Genomic DNA, 14,677 nt, shown 5'->3' with positions numbered 1-14,677 from the left:
TTGTTATTTTTCACAAAGTATTTTTAAACCTATCAGCAGATCTATGTTTACAATGGTCAGATCTACATTTTCCCCTGAAAACGTTGAAAACTTTTAAATGCACAGTGAGGCCTACACCCTTTATTTGAACAAACTTTGCTAACAAAATCAACGTGGATTCTGTTTCTTCGAATATGTCTTATTTTTGCAGAAAGTTAAAGATGGAGAAAACGAAGGAGGTGGGCAAAACCAAAGCCTCGTCAAAAGAAACACCAAGGACTACCCCAGTTGTGACCCGCAGCAAGCAAAAAGCCAAGAAATCGAAGGTAGACAACCATAAGAAAGATGCCACGGATATAACCTCACCATTGGATGCTAATTTCGTAACCGTAGCGACCCTCAAAGCTGCAGCAGCCAAAGCCGATGCGGCAAAGACGATGGCAGCTACCCGAATTCACGAACAACGGGAAGGGTTTGCAGAATCAACGATGCACCAACCGGCCTTCGGAATGCCGCAAACAAACGACCAAAACCAACCTCTTCCAGTCACTCAACATTTGTTGATATTGAACCAGCCAGCACCCCCACGCGTGGATCTTCAAATAGTAGCGACCGACCCGCTCCCCCCTCTAATCCATACAGTGGACGAAGGTCACACAATGGCCATTGGAGGGCAGGTGCGAACTGGAACCCCAGACCAAGGATCGAACCATGCCCCCCAACTGATGGTCGAGCTCGAAGAGTTAAAGAAGAACAAGAGGGTATACGCGGATGTAGTGGCGTTGATGGCTCGAGAAAAGCATGATCTCAAGGATAGGATCGCCCAAAGCATAGGAGCGGCGCGCCAACATGACGAAGCGAATTCAAAGGCACCGAAGCCCAACCGTGACCGAAGAATCATCGTAACTCATTCCAACAATCCGGAACCATTGGATAGGAGGCCTTCCATAGAGAGTAGATTGTACGGTCCATATTTTATCCAGAAGATTCGGATTACTTCGACAGCGAAAACCGAAGAGCTGGACGATCCACAGGAAGATAGGATCACCAACGGGCAATAGAGGACCTTCGTGCTGAGATGATGGCTGAAATCAAGAAACTGAAAGAGAGACAAGGAGGGGGAAGACTAGAAGAAGTAATGACGGAAGCCAGCACCACACCACTAACTCCACACCTAGCCAAAGCTATCATCCCCCAGAAGTGCCCCATACCAGCATTTGAATGTTACGATGGATCCAGCGACCCTGCGGCCCACCTTCGGTACTATAATCGTATGTTGGCTCGATGGTATCAAGACGACGTGGTCCTCTGCAGATACTTCCCTTCAAGTCTGAAAGGGTCAGCACTATCCTGGTTCGATAACCTACCGCCAAACTCCATCGACTCTTACAACCATCTCACCGAGAAATTCCTGAGAACTTACATGTACAACAAGGCCGTCAACATAGGAATGGACAAGCTTTTCTCGTTGGCAGTCGCGTACAAAGAAACCATCACAGAGTATACATATAGATGGTGCAGAATCTGCTAAGCAATAGGGAATGTGGATCCGGTGGTCACCATCAACTGTTATAAATGGGGATTAGATAGGATGAGCCCGCTGTTTGTCGAGATCCATGGAAATGTACCCACAACCGAAGGATATCTTTGAGTCATCATCGAGAAACACGCCCGTTTGGAAGAAATTCAGTGAGAAAATCCAAGGGCCCAAACATAGAGATCTCATCGGACCAACTCAGCGGAACAAGCCAGCGGATCCATAAGGGGTAATTCAGCGGAACGCCCCTACGAAGATAGAAGAGGACGAAGGAACGATCGACAACGTGATGATCGAAAATTCGAAGACCAAGTCTTCACGAAGCTTAACACCAACTACACTCGCATCCTAAGGGAGATTAACGATCGAGAAAACTTAGAGTGGCCTTGGTCCAAAGGAAAGCAACAACCACGGTCCGAGAAGTCTAGGGACTACTGTGAGTACCACTGCTTCAACGGGCACCAAACCGAAAAGTGCAAGAACCTCAAGAGAATGATCCAGAAACTAATTGACGTCGATGACCTCAAACAGTACGTTCAGAAAGAAGAAGCCGATAACAGGTCAAAATGAAGCAAGCAAGTCCAGCTACCTGAGGGAAACCGAACACTCAATACCATTTCCTGTTCTGAATCCAACGAACCCTCTCTAACTGCCCAAATAGGAAAGAGATTAAGAAAGCAATTGGAGGACTACTATGAATTGTACAAGATCGACGGGGTCGAAGTTGATGAGCACGAGGAATGGATGAACGCACCAATAACATTTGACGCGGAGGATATCGAAGAAGACATGGAGGAACATAACGATCCACTAGTTCTCATAACGTCAAGAAGATCATGATCGATGGTGGAAGCTCCGTCAACGATCTCTTTTACGATACATTCAAAGTGATGAATTGAATGAAGAACAACTAATGTCCTCTTATTATACCATATATGGATTCAACAGTCTACCTAAGAAGCCTCTAGGGTACATAATGTTAGAAGTAAAAGCAGGACCAATGAAGGTTGAGACTCGGTTCAGCGTGGTAGATGCTCCTTATCCATACAATGCCATCATCAGACAAAGATAGGTTCACAAACTTAAAGGAGTAGCAGCAACGTATCACCAATAACTTAGATTCCCGACACCCGAAGGGGTAATGGAAATTAAGGGAGATCAGGTCATCGCTCGAGAATGCCAAGCTTTGCAGAACCAAATCAACAACGAACAAGATGAGCAACGGAAGTCCCGAAGAAGCAAAAACAAAGCGGCTGCAAAGGACAAAATGATTGAACTTTATCTCTAAGAAATCTCAGGAAAATGTTTGACAAAGGAAAACATCGTTCTAAATACCGAGGCAGGTACCTCCACATCTAAGGGGGCTGAAGAGCCTACCAAATATCAATTAAAGAACGTCCCTCTCCTGAGGGAACCAAAGCCTACATTGAAACCTGTAGAACCCAAGAAGGAGATCAATATAAGGACCCAAGAAAACCCGAAGATGATCCGGATATGTACTCTGATGGACAAGGAACGAGAAATGGCCTTAACTGAGCTGCTAACGAAGTATGCAGACATCTTCGCATGGAAACTAGGAGACATGCCAGGAATCGATACGAAGATAATCCAACACGAGTTTCGCATAAAGCCAGGAACGACCCCATTCAGACAGAAGGTACGAAAAGTTGCACCAGAGTACCACCAGGCGATCGAGAAAGAGCTTCGTAAGCTACTGGAGGCAGGTTTCATTAAGGAAGTGAAGTACCCGACCTGTATTTCGAACATGGTCATCGTACCAAAGAAGAACGGAGGAGTAAGGATATGTATCAACCTCACCAACCTCAACCAAGCGTGCCAAAAGGACAGTTATCCACTCCCGAGCATCGACCAATTCGTGGAAGTTGTCGAAGGATACGAAGAACTGTCATTTATGGATGGATACTCTGATTATAACCAGGTAGCTCTGGCAGAAGAAGATCAACAACATACAACGTTCTACACCCCGCACGACCTCTATTGTTATACACGGATGCCCTTCGGACTGAGAAACGCAGGGGAAACATACCAGAGAATGGTTGATGCTATCTTAAAACCATGGATTGGGAACACTCTAGAAGTTTATGTTTAAGATATGCTTGTCAAGAGTAAGCTGCGCAAAGACCACCATCAAAACTTGAGATACATCTTCGACGCCATGAGGAAGCACATCATGAAAGTGAATCCATAAAAATGTACGTTCGGTGTCACGTCGGGAAAGTTCCTTGGATATCTAGTGACGAAGAGGGGCATCGAAGTCGATCCTGCTAAAATACAGGCCATTGTGGAAATGTCGTCCCCAAAGAACCTGAAAGAAGTCCAAAAAATCAACGGATCCATGGAAGCGCTAGGGAGATTCATCGCCAGATCGTCGTACAAATGCAAACACTTCTTCAACATCCCCAAGAAAGGAAGCAAGTTCGCATGGACCGCAGAGTGCAAAGAGGCTTTCTAGAAGATAAAATAGTACCTCGCCACGATCCCGATCCTCCAGAAGCCCGACCCCGATGAGGTGTTGGCCATGTACATAGAAGCAACCGTATATGCAGTCAGCACAGTGCTGGTCAAAACCAATATGAAGGTTGAGCAACCAGTGTACTACGTCAGCAAGACTCTCAACCCGGAAGAAAGAAACTACACGAATATTGAGCAACTCATACTAGCATTAGTATGGGAAACCCAAAAGCTGAAAACCTACTTCCTGACTCATCATGTTCGGGTCCCATATAAAACATCATTAGAAGCTGTCTTAAAAAGTGCTGGGAAGGTAGGAAGGATAGCAAAATGGAACACTCATCTTGATCAATTCAACATTATCCACGAGATCCAAACTTCCAAAAAGTCACAAGTACTGGCGGATGTTTAACAGACTTACCCTTGGACAATGACGAAGAAGTGAAGACATCCCAGAAGCAGCAGAGGACAATAAAGATCCGACCGAGGTACTCGAGCCATACAGTCAGAGACGATGGGAGGTCTTCGTTGACGGATCAGAGAACAGAGAAGGAGCAGGCATAGGCATCGGGATTACCACCCCAACCGGAGATAGGATCATACATACGCTAAGACTGTAATTCAGGGGGCATACCAACAACATCGTGGAGTGCAAAGTTGTAGTGCACGCTCTTCGATTGATAATAGAAATGGGATAACATACATACGCCTTAATAGTGATTCAAAACTAATCATTCGACAAGTGGAGCTGGAGTATAATGTTTACGATGAGACTCTCTCGGCGTATATGGCTCTGGTCCAGACCCTAGCATCACAGATACCCAACATCAAGTTCTGACATCTATGTAAAAAAGACCTTAGGCATGCCGATGCCTAACTAAATTTTGATTTTTGTTTACCAAGGAGAGAAGATTCTAGGGTTTTGGATTCCACTACTTCCAATATTTGTAAACTCAATAATAGTTTATTTGACAAAATACTCATACTTTACTCAAAACAGTTTCGAACTCAATCTCATGCTTTGGAAGATATAACGCTACAAGCTCTTTTTATGACTTTCGTCGCTATTCTAAGGCCTAATTTTCCTTCGCTTATAAAAGAACGGTATCAAAACTACCCAAAATAATTTTCACGAAGCATATAAAGAAGAGAAAAATTTTAATAATTTAAAAAGCACAAAATTGGAGTATTTTTGTCAAATAAAATAATTACTAAAAATTACGCATCAAAAATAGCTTCTTCAAAAACCCTAAACAAGAAACTTAGATAATCGTGAATCGAGAAGTGGAGAAAACTTGATTAATCGGTGTATTAAAAATAATAAAAAATCTGCTTACAATGATTTCCAGTCGCTAAAGGCGTTTGTCCAGGAAGCTGTTCCAATAGCTAAGTTGGGAAAGATCTACTGCAACCAAATGTGGATACGATACACTGATTCTGTGGTTGAATAAAGACTGCTACTGCGACTGTTTTGAACGACTTATGTTCTTCGTGTTCTTGGTTGATCAGCAGTAGGAATAATTTTTCTAACCTCTATTTTCTCGATTCTAAGCCTATATTTCTTCTCCAAAGTCTCTGTAACCTCTCTACAGCTCCCAACATCTCTTTATATACGCAACAACCTCATAAATCCCGAGAATCTCTTGCTTTTTCCTCCTCCGAAAGTTACCGGATTTTCTCTCCAAGGTACGGGATTATCTTCCTATACCTTCCTTATTTATACGTCTTCAATTCAATATTCCTTCCAAATATAGATTGCGAAACAATTATAGAAGATATCTTCCTTTTTTTTCACTCGAGTAAAACAAACTCCGAGTATTTCCATTCCCGTGTTTACCTCTTCCAAAAACACCACCAAAAACCCGTGATACTCTGTATTCTTGTTTACGTGAGATAAATATGAAAACTTGATCTTTCTTTGATTAAAACCCATATACCCGTCCTGTTTTGATAAAACAGGCCCAATCCGAGTCATATCCAACACAAAATCCACGAAGACTTCTCCCAAATTCATTACATAATGCTTCATAGGTGCAACTGAAATTTCCCGCTAAAACTTGTTTTAAACCGTGAATAAGATGTTCATCTTAATCTCGTCGTTCCAGCCAATTCTAGACGAAACGATCGACCTTACCAGCTCTGTTAGCTTAAACCAAGCCTCCCCAATTAATTTCATCCATTGAATCTCTTCAGAACACCTTGAAATCTTTAACCCTAATTCTGCCGGTTTGGAATACCAGTTTTCCCGCCAAAACTTGAATTACAAATTGTTGAAGATGACTGCCCCTTATCCAGTCTGGGGGTGTCTTTAGTAAATGGGGGTTCAACCACCACTTTTCGAATTCTTCCACCAACAACAGCCGTCTCTTACCTCTCAGATCCATTTATTTTCTTCAATTTCTTTACATCACTAAAGTTGCCATACTTTTCAGACATATATTGCATCACTAAAGCCGACATGCTTTTCAGATAGAGATGAAGAAATAAAAGCAAATAATAAGAAATAATTCGCCTACAACAGTAGTTGCACATGAAATGACACTTTAGCTCTTTTAAGCGACGTTTCTTCTTCTTTTGCTCCGAAGTACCTAAAACTCAAAATTAAACATAAAATACATAATTTACAAGAAAACTTAGCAAAGAAAGCATAAACAATAGATAAATATAAATGTGTTTTAGACACCTGTCATTTTTCACTGAAGTTTGATTTCAATAAGATTTTGTTGTTGATACTAACCTCAGAAGTTTGAAGTTTATCTGCTTTAGTTCCCTGTCCCGTTGTATTAGTTTTATGTGCGTTCAAATCATTATTTATTCTTTGGTTACCTTTTAACCGGTTTTCGAACATGTTTTTTTGCTAAAAAACGACAAACAAACATACTCGTGTTATCTTAATTTATTTATTTTTTCGAAAATTAAATGAAATTAATACAACATACTTAAGATTCGTACAAAGCCTTGATTGGTTAGTAAAACTCGAATAAAATAGTTCTCAAAGAAAATATTAAAAGAAAACTCGATAAAGTTTCTATATATATTATCGTATGAAAGTGTCTCAAGTACGTGTTAAAAATGATAAATATAGAAACAAGATACGATTTATTCAATATTTGTTTGTTAATATTTTTGAATATTTTTTTTAATTAAAAAGTTAATGAAAATAATCAATTTCATTATTGTATGACCTACCTGAAATATTTCTTGAAATTTGTTTATTTCATCTAACTTCTTGTAAATTAATTTATTCTAATTTTTATTTACGAGTTAATTCAATAATGAATGATATGACTTCTTATATTATATAAATTTATTGAGATTATTTTATTAAATAGAATATACTTTTTTCAGCTTTTACGAATATGTATACAAATGTGGTAAATAAATGTGAGAGTTGTGTTATCCCAATCACAAATGTGTGTAAAAATTTATTATAAAAATTAATTGAAGAACTAAAATGGTTTTTCTTAGCTATTATTTTATCTTATAACGAAAAAGAGACATTTCTTAGCAGGTAACTTGAACTGTATCATTTCCAGGAAATGGATGGCCCAAGATCTAATGCAGTAAGTGGAAATGATGAAAAATAAGATGCAACCAGTAACAACCGTGATCTATAATATCTAATGCATAATAACAGATAACTTAGCACAGTGATATCTAATTAGTGATTAGACACAAAGAAGCATGTTTAAGTCTACTGGCCCAAGGAAGTAACAGGTATAACCTATTTTTCTAACCTAATACAATACATAAAAGGATTAACACATAGAAATATAGAGAAAAGGAATTGACAGAGCATTACAACCTAAAAAGACTATTCTTAACTAAAGACTCAGTTTAGTAAAACAAAAACACAAACAAGTTAATTACAGTAGGATGAGTCATTTAAGCAGAATAGCTGGGTGTATTCAAAACTGAAACTTGGATGTTGGCATTGCTGAATATTACTTGTTTCTGCTGTTGAGATGCTAGAGTTGCTGACTATTATTTGTTGCTGACTACACCATTGTTGACAGAACTATCCAGATAAGTACAGTCTGATGTTTCAAAGTTTGTATCGAATGAATATCCACTTCCTTCAAAGAGTCTTGGAGAGGTCAATTCTGAGCCTGACATGAAGCTGTAATCATGTTAAACTTGATCCGGATCATCATAATCAAAGCTCCCATGAACTTGAGGTATCTATGACATTAAACTACTTGTGTTTGCTCAGGGAAGTTTATGGAGTGTGATCTCAAATTCCTTGCTGGTGATTGACAAGATTTCAAGATGATAGTTAAATTGCAACTTTATATTGACAAAAAAATGGAGAATTATTTGGTAGTTTATACTACATACATATGGTTTACGGATCATTATGTAAGGGGGGGTGGTTTTCATTGTGATATGGAAGTATTGACTAAGGGGGAGTGATACATATCATCCTAGTATTATTTTCAAAGTTGTGATACAATTGGACTTCGATGATTTGTAATAATAAAATGACACTGTATAACAATGATTGAGAACAATTGTTCTCTTATTGTTATGGCTAGGGATCTTCAACAACAATAATGCTGAGTTGAACACGTTCAGAATCGCTGAAGTACTTGGAGTAGCGAAGAATTCAAGGAATGTTGATGAGCCAAGAACATCAAGCATGATGGATGAGAAACTCCAAAGTTTATTTATTTTTTAATCCATATGTATTGATAGTTTTCTAGCTAAAATTGATAAAGGGGGAGATTGTTAGAGCACTGATCGTTCAAACTCGCAAGCGTTGTTATCTCAAGCGTGGTTGTAAAGTTTAGTTGATCAAAACTATAATCTTAATTTCCAGTATATTTATAACTATGTACCGGATTATGAAAGAATGTGTAGTTGAGCTTTATACTTCATGACATTCATCGATTGAAGACGAACATCTACTGAGGAGAGCTTGGCGGAACTTCATCAAAAAAAAAAAAGGTATGTGGAGACTCAAATTTATCTACCGCTCAGAAATCTATTCTATTCTATCTCCTAATGATATTAATTCGTACAACTTTATAGAATTTTACATTATACACATTTGATATTTCGAGCTGAGTTTATCTTTCTTATTTTTTTCTCGAAACATGTGTTGGAACATTTTTGCTTTAACTATATTCATCATTATTCTTGACGAGTTTAGTTGGAAACAATTTATTTGTTGGAAACTAAATATTAAGCCAAAATATGATCATGTAAAAATTGTCTTGAAACATCTTACATGATTTGTGTGAGACAATCATTTGATGTCGACTTGGAAAGTTTCGTATTGATCATTCGATCACTTGAAAATTACTTGAAGCTAATAGTTTGTGTGAGACAACTATTGTCGTCTTATAAGGATATTTCAATGATTGAAATGGGAGTTTAGAACATTTAACCATGTCTGGATACAACACAATACCCATACCTAGTATGCGAACTGTTTTATAGTGATTCACTTCCGGGAATCGTGTTTGCGAACCCAGTATGCAAACGGGTTTAACTGTTAGGGTCTGAGAACCTTGTTCGCGTACCTAGTATGTAAATGGTTCTACCTGAGTTGGGTCCGGGACTGTTGGTCGCGTACCTAGTATGCGAACGACTGGACAAGGCCAAGGTTTGGAGCTGTTGTTCGCGTACCTGGTTTACGAACACAGTGGTTAAGTTCTAAAATCGTCTAAGTATGTTTTTCATACTCATGAACTAAAATATTTTTGAATTAAGGAATGCAATCTTTGCAAACCGTGGCTAATGTTCATGAATTGATTCTTGTACAAGTACTTTGTACGATTACGAATCAATCCGATTTTGTTTCAATTGGTTCATATATATTTCCATGAGATAGTGAACAATTGAACTACTCTATTTGAAAACCAATTAGATTCATTTGATTATCTTTCATGTTTTATTGATCATCTTTGATATAGAAGTGTTAGATGAATGTGGTTAAGACAAAAGTATTCATATGGATAACTTTGGTTAACTGTCATTGAGCCAACTCAATATACACGTTTAGGTACGGTTACCCATATCTAAATGAAGGTATATTTCATTTGTGTATAACAAGCTAAGACCATATAATGGTGGAGATTATTTGCGTTTTTTGTTAGAATTAACTTGAATCTTAAATCAATATTTCATATAACGGTGAATACTGAATGCTTTGTTACTAAGCTATCTTAGCTTTGATTGAAAGCAAACCCTGATTTGAAAGACTATATAAGAGAGAACTCTAGCAACTATAAAACCTAATCCAGACACTTTCCTGTGTCCTAGTTGCGACTAGATTCGATTCACCTTTAACCTAGGTTTTTCCAAAACCATATTAGGTAAACGACTTGAATTCTTCATTTGGGATTCGTGAAGCTAGATCCAACTATTTTCTCTGTAGTTGCGTATTCTGATCTTACTTATTCTATCGTATTGTGTACAGTCTTCTATAAGAGTTTCTCTAGATTTATCTCCGCTAGGTAACATATAAAAAGTAATCATAAAGTTCTTCGTCTCAGACTTTGTGGTTACACAATAACTTCTTCTACTACCATATTGTTAAGTTATTGTGAAGTGAATGCTCTTCGGGAGTATAAGACCGGATTATCAATTGTTTCCTGTTCACCTTGATTTATCATAAGATGAAACAAAACATCATATGTACTTCTGTGGGAGATAGATTTATCTATTTGAATAGACTTATCTGTGGGAGACAGATTTGTTTATAATTCTTCGACTTTGTGTCGTAATAGAAACTCTTAGTTGTGTGTGAGATCATCTAAGTGATTCAGGTGCGCAGAATCCGGCGTGGTTCTAGAGGCGTAAGGAACGCGACTGTACCTTAATCCATGTGAGACTTGGTTAGGGCTCAACTACATTCCATTCCGAAGTTAACTTGTAGTATGCTAGTGTCTGTAGCGCCTTAATTGTGGTGTTCAAATCTGGACTAGGCCACGGGGTTTTTCTGCATTTGCGGTTTCCTCGTTAACAAAATTTCTGGTGTCTGTGTTATTTCTTTTCCGCATTAAATTTGTTTATATATTTGAAATATCACACGTTGTGCGTAGTTAAATCAATTGGTAAATCTGACCTATGTTTGTTGGGTATAAATTGATTGACAATTGGCATTGGTCTTTGGTACCATCCAAGTATTTCTCAAATCAATCAGGATCATAGATTTCTATCTGTTTTATTTACTGACTTATTTGAGAAAAAGAGATATAACTCTTTGATATATTTCTTGGTTGAGCTTACTTTATAAGCCGGTGCTATCAGAATAATATTGTAGTTAGTCTATACAGATTGACGTACGAATTATTGGGTGAGGTTGTTATACCTCCACTTTTTCAATGGTGTCAGAGCAGGCAAACACGATAAACCTGATAAGTTTGTGTTTGTTTGATCCTAAAGTTTGTCCTGCTGGGAAATCAATTTGGGAAACTTGTTCTGTGCATCTGTAACGCACACTAGAAATCCTTAAAGATTGTTCAGATTTTATTCTCTTCAAGACCTCTGGTCTCTCAAGATAATTTCAAGTCGTCTGAGACATTAGAAATCTCGTATTGAAAATAATATAATGGCAAAAATAAAAGTTCTTTTAAAATGGTTTGTTGCAGGAAACGTGTGAAAAAAATCTCAAGGATATGGAACCTCACTAGACTACTTCTCAATCTATTTAACAAATACTATCACGATGGATCAATTGACAAAGATCTATTTAAGGCTTTCGAAAACGTTTTTAAATTGCTGGAACGACTAATTTCGATTAAGGAAAAGGTTTTTACTGGTGTTAATTCCGATTCTGTCATTTCAGGTATTCCTGGCATGCAGTCAAGACTTGTAAACAACTCAGGTAAAATCGATAAAAAGGTTTATGTTGAGTTTTTTGCAAGTTCCAAATGTCGGAAAACTCCATTCCTTAATCGTAAGAAAAAAGAGTCAAAAAGATCAACTAACCCTGAGTATCACCATTGCTATGATTATACTTCTGGTACATTTCACAAGTATCGACCGGAGATGGTGCGTGAGGTACCTTATGCCCATCTAGCCTCTTGGTAACAAGATTGGCTCCATCTCATCTGTATATAACTTGAGATGGGGCAAGTAACATTTTGATTATTTTTGTATTTTCTAATTATGAGTTAGTTTTGCTTTTGAAATGTAACAAGATTGGCTCCATCTCATCTGTATATAACTTGAGATGGGGCAAGTAACATTTTGATTATTTTTGTATTTTCTTCCAAGAAAAGATCATTTGACCTGTCCACCTGAGGTTAAATAATGTTATGTAGTTTTCTACTATCTTATTTACCAAAATGTGTTGTGATGAAGATATCAATTATTTGTGTGCTCTGAATGTTTTCTTAAACTATTCATTGAGCTCAGAATAAAAGTGATTATCCCTTTACTTGGATACAGAATTCACTCAGTGTGCGAACCTCATGGTTCAGGATTTAATTTTGGTGGTTTATCCCATCTGGGAGTCCTATTTCCTTTTATGGGCCTCGTACCAAAATGGGTCCAAGTCTTCAAAGAGGGATATAAAGGTTACGGTACGTGTACCTTCTTCTTCCTCACTTCTTCCGCGTACGTGAACAAGGGTCATTCTAGGGTTCGCGTACCAGCTCCATTAAAGACCAAAATTGGAGGTCAAAAAAGGGCAACATTCGTCATCATTCACAAAGGAGCTCATCAAGTAAGACTCTCTTCTCTTACCTCTCTCAATGTTTAGTTTTTCATGGGAAAATTCAATTGTGTTGGTGAGAATTCAAGAAGGATGTCTAAAAATATTGGTTCTTCTATGAACATACCAAGTGACCAAGACTCTATTAGAATTGTATTCATCAATAATTCTAGTGGTAAGACCTTTGAAAGAATTTCTTCTAGTGGATTCATTTTAGAGAAGAAATTAGTTAAGAAAAATGGTCATAAAGAAGATTTGGTGTGTTTTGAGAAATATAAACTTGGGAACATCTTCAATGGTATTGGTGAAGGATTTGACACTAAAATGTATCTATCACTCAAAAGCCTATTCTATTCTATCTCCTAATGATATTAAGTCGTATAGCTATATAGACTTTTACATTACACACATTTGATATTTCGAGCTGAGCTTATCTCTCTTATCTTTTTCTCGAAATATGTGTTGAAAGCTTTCTACTTTAAGTATGTTCATCATTATTCTTGACAAGTTTAGTTGGAAACAATTTATTTGTTGGAAATTAAATATTAAGTCAAAAGATGATCATGTGGAAATTGTATTGAAACATCTTACATGATTTGTGTGAGACAATCATTTGATGTCGACTTGGAAAGTTTCGTATTGATCATTCAATCACTTGAAAATTACTTGAATCTAATAGTTTGTGTGAGACAGTTATTGTCGTCTTATAAGGATATTTCAATGGATTGAAATTGGAGTTTAGAACATTTAACCATGTATGGATACAACACGATATGCATACCTAGTATGCGAACTGTTTTATAGTGATTCAGGTCCGAGAACCGTGTTTGCGTACCCAGTATCCGACCGGATTTAACTGTTAAGGTCCGGGAACCTTGTTCGCGTACCTAGTATGTGAACGGTTCTACCTGAGTTGGGTCCGTGACTGCTAGTCGCGTGCCTAGTATGCGAACGGCTGGACAAGGCCAAGGTTTGGAGCTGTTATTCGCGTACCTGGTTTCCGAACACATTGGTTAAGTTCTAAAATCGGCTAAGTATGTTTTTCATACTCATGAACTAAAATGTTTTTGAATTAAGGAATGCAATCTTTGCAAACCGTGGCTAATGTTCATGAATTGATTCTTGTACAAGTACTTTTTACGAATACGAATCAATCCGATTTTGTTTCAGTTGGTTCATATATATTTCCATGAGATAATGAACAATTGAACAACTCTATTTGAAAACACAAATAGATTCGTTTGATTATCTTTCATGTTTGATTGATCATCATATTTGATCTAGAAGTGTTAGATGAATGTGGTTAAGAAAAAAGTGTTCATACATGGATAACTTTGGTTAACTGTTATTGAGCCAACTCAATATACACGTTTAGGTACGGTATCCCATATTTAAATGAAGGTATATTTGATTTGTGTATAACAAGCTAAGACCATCTAATGGTGGAGATTAATTGCTTTATTTCTAAGCAGACTTAGCTTGAATCTTAGATCATGGTTTCATCTAACGGTGAATATTGAATGCTTTGTTGCTAAATTATCTTAGCTTTGATTGAAAGCAAACCCTGGTTTGAAAGACTATATAAGGGAGAACTCTAGCAACTAGAAAACCTAATCCCGACACTTTCCTGTGTCCTAGTTGCGACTAGAGTCGATTACCTTTAACCTAGGTTTTTCCAAAAACCATATAAGGTTAACGACTTGAAGACTTCATTTGGGATTCGTAAAGACAAATCCAACTATTTTCTCTGTAGTTGCGTATTTGGTCTTACTTGTTCTATCGTATTGAGTAATATCTTCTCTAAGATTTGCTCGAGATTTATCTCCGATAGGTAAGATATAAAAAGAAATTACAAAGTTCAAACTTTATGGTTCCACAGTAACTTCTTCTACTACCATATAGTTAAGTTATTCTGAGGTGATTGATATTTTTAGGATGCTCTTCGGGAGTATAATGTCGGATTATTAATTGGTTCATGTTCACTTTGATTTATCGTAAGACGAAACAAAACTTCATAGGTACTT

The sequence above is a fragment of the Papaver somniferum genome, chromosome 5 (genome assembly GCF_003573695.1).
Source record: "Papaver somniferum cultivar HN1 chromosome 5, ASM357369v1, whole genome shotgun sequence".
Taxonomy (NCBI): domain Eukaryota; kingdom Viridiplantae; phylum Streptophyta; class Magnoliopsida; order Ranunculales; family Papaveraceae; genus Papaver; species Papaver somniferum.
Note: the sequence above shows the minus strand (reverse complement) of the source record.